This window comes from Mirounga leonina, unplaced genomic scaffold (assembly GCF_011800145.1).
Source record: "Mirounga leonina isolate KUSES-001 unplaced genomic scaffold, KU_Mleo_1.0 Mir_98, whole genome shotgun sequence".
Taxonomy (NCBI): Eukaryota; Metazoa; Chordata; class Mammalia; order Carnivora; family Phocidae; genus Mirounga; species Mirounga leonina.
This window is the reverse complement of record NW_023270921.1, coordinates 1,893,873-1,897,494: the sequence shown is the minus strand read 5'-3', so window position 1 is coordinate 1,897,494 and position 3,622 is coordinate 1,893,873. Positions and strand designations below refer to the sequence as shown.

The following is a 3,622-nucleotide window of genomic DNA, read 5'->3' as shown; positions in this document are numbered from 1 at the left end:
AAGCAACCTTAGTGCTATCCATTTTAGGACATAATATGATGTAGGATAAAAGATTTTCCTTACTATTAAAGTCAGTTGAGCCGGGATTTTATGTTACTTACAGTCAAAGTGACCTAAACTGATACAAAAGCTGTGGAGATATAAAAGGCATGTTCTGGGCTCTACAAAGCATGAATTGGGATGCAAAGTCAGATCATACTCTGCTACAAACTACAGCTTCAAAATGAGATACAAATGACTGTTAAATATATGAAAAACTCAACCTCACACTTAAAGAGAAGTGCACTTTAAAACTACAGTGAGATGCCATTTTTCATCTCCATATTGACAAAGATCAAAAAGCTTGATCACATCCATATTGTCAAGGGGAAATCAGCACACCCATTTGTTGCTGATGGGATTATAAATGGTATAAAGCTATGAAAGGCAATTTGATAATAACTTTCAAAACTAAAAAACAGTTCGTTTTAGTTTACTAGTTTGGTTACTAGTTACATCATTATTTGTAAATGCAAATTGGCTAAAAACTACCCAATTGCCCATCATAACAGGAACAATTAATAAATGGCATTACATTGATACTGAATTCTATAAAGTCATTAAACACAATGAAACAATTGTATAGGTACTGGTATGAAAATACATCAAATAAATATTAAGTGAGAAAAACAATATGCAGAATAGTACAGAATGGGGTGTGTGTGTGTGTGTGTGTGTGTGTGTGTTGGGGGGTTATTCTAAAATGTATAAACCATAACTGGAATGATAAACAAGAAACTGATAACATCAGTTGCCTTAAGAAGGGGAGTTAGGTGGATGCAAGGCAGAGGAGGAAGAAAGATGGATTTTCACTATCTACGTCTTTGTACCTTCTGAATTTTGTGCCATGCACTTATATTAGCTATTCAAAATGATTCATTAATAGAAGGAGGAGATAATCACAATAATAAAAGAATAACTAGATAGCTTTTCAGCCTTTTGGCCAAAATCAAAATCAAGTATAGTATCTGTTCTTATCAGTTACTATCTGATATGTTTTCTATCTAATAGTAAAAGGATAACTCAAATTGAAGAATATCACAAGATGTTAAACCAGAAAAATTTATTATTTCTATAAATGCAAAATGAATATTTCCAATATTCATTTAAAAATGTTAATAGAGATGGAATGAGTCTTTATGTGCCTAACATGGAAAAAAAAAAAAAGAAAATCAGGCAAATACAAAAATGTGTAGAGAAGAAGTTGAGATGTATTTTCACTGCCATTCTACAACTGCATCGCCATTAATATTCTAATTTGATTTATTGTAAGAATACACTTACACACAAATGTGGAATGTACATATTTATTTACACAAAATTCAATTATGCAATTGGTTTGTATTCTGATTTGTCCCTTTGTCCCACTTAATATACTTTGAACATTTTTAATGTCATTAAAGAACTTTTAAAAATAATTTTAATGGAGAGATGATTGAATTAATGGATGTAGTATCATTTATTTAACTATTAATCATTAATGATAATTAGAATGCTTACTATTATCACAGAAGCACTACAATGAAAATTCTTCCCATCTCCTTAGGATGAGTTCTGGCAACAACTATTATTGGAAAAAGAAAATGAAAAGAATGAAAGCTCTGTTTTTCCAAATTGCTTTGCCAAAAGGTTCTGTCAATTTTTACTTCCGTAAGTACTTTATGAAAATCCTTGTCCCACCAAACAATCTCTGTTTTTGGAATTTTTTTTTATATTTGCCAATGTTAATGAAGGATAATGACATCTTTTAAAATTTTGCATTACCTAATTATTGGTAATGTAAAACGTTTATTTATGTGTTTGCTGTCCATTTGTATTTCTTCCTTTCTAAAATACCTAAATGATTTGGGCCATCTTTTCTGTTGCAGAGTTAGTGACTTACTTATTTGACTTGAAAGTCATCTTTGTGTAATACTACTTGTTGCAAACATCGTTATCTTGCTTTGCCACTTGTCTTATGCATTTGGTAATGAAATTACTGACATGTAATATTTAACATATTGATTTACATGTATACACCTTTCCCTCCAGGAATTTTACAGTGATTCTGTGCACCTAGAAATTCATCTCCCTTTCCTAAATACTCTGTTATTTCCACTAGATCTTTGAATGATTTTAAGTTTTACATATATTTTAGCATATTTGTTTATTATTTCTACCTGGGATATATAATAAAATCTAGCTTTTCTTTCCTAACAAATTAGCCTAATACTTCTAAAATCATTTAGAGAGTAACCATTTATTTCTCTACTGATTTGTCATGTAACATTTTTTATGATAGCAAAGTACTGTATGTGCTGGAATCTATTTCTGACTTATCAAACCTCTATTGAGCCTCCTCATAATTCTTCAAACATGACTATACTATTTAGAATTTTGTTAGTAAATTTTTAAAAGTTTTCAATCATTAATATTCTTTCTAAAGTTATTTGTGTTCATTGGATCCCATTTATTCTTATACATGATCTTTGTCTATTTCCAAATAAATCCTGCTTGTGTTTTGATTGGAATTGTGCTAAAACAAAAATGTACTTTGGAAAAAAAATACTTTTCCTTACAAAATCCAATCTTTCCAGGTGCCTGGGTGGATCAGTTGGTTAAGCGTCTAGCTCTTGATTTTGACTCAGGTCATGATTGTAGGGTTGTGGGATCAAGCCCGGTGGGTGGCATGGTGGGCTCAGAGCTCAGTGGGGAGTCTGCTTGAGGATTCTCTTCTCCTCTCCCTCTGTCCCTTCCCCTGCTCTCTCCCTCTCGCTCTCTCAAGTAAATAAATAAATCTTAAAAAAAAGAAACCCCAAAAAACAAAATCCAGTCTTTCCATCAAACAACATGGTGTGTCTCATCTCTGTATATAGCCATTTTTTTTTATGTCACTCAATATTGGGCTTTTAAAAATATTTTTATGAGGATTTTTTTGTGTGTTTAGAAATTCTATAATATTATTTACTTAAACTTTGTGATAATTTTATCAGGTAGATATTATTATTCTCATTATGTGGTAAGAAAATTGGGATTTAGAGAACTTAAGTAACTTACTCAACATCCCATGCTAGTGAGTGGCAGAGGCCAGTTCTATCTAACCCCAAGGCCGTAGGCTCACCTATCATGCCTGTTGCCTCCCAATTATTGTAGGTAATAACTCATGAAGGAATTTTGATCCCCCAAATATTACTCAATACAATATAATACCGATTGCATTAGTAAATGTAAAAATTTAACGGTCTCTTCCCACTTGCCTTTTTGTATAAAAACTAAATAGATTTCTGAAAAATAGCTATCATATGAATAATTATTTTGTTGGTTCATAATTTTAATTAGCTTTTTTACTTAGACCAGGAATATTCAACTTGCACTTATTGCAAGATTCCATAAATAAGACCCAAAGGAAAAAAAGGGGGATAGACATGCATTTTTAATCCTGTAAGTTTCAAAGGCATTCAAGTATAGACTCTTCATTTCTCTTGTCACTTCTCATACCCAAGGACACAAAAGACCACGGAGGGTTAACATTTGGCAAAAGCTTGGCAAAACTCCACAACAACCGTAGTCTCTGAAGGAGACTCTTTTCCTGAACATATTATTT

General features: G+C 31.8%; 1 pseudogene; it reads left to right on the top strand.

The window, feature by feature from the left end:
• Positions 1 to 962: 962 nt before the first annotated feature.
• LOC118006710 lies at positions 963 to 1,080 on the top strand (annotated as a pseudogene).
• Positions 1,081 to 3,622: the final 2,542 nt, after the last annotated feature.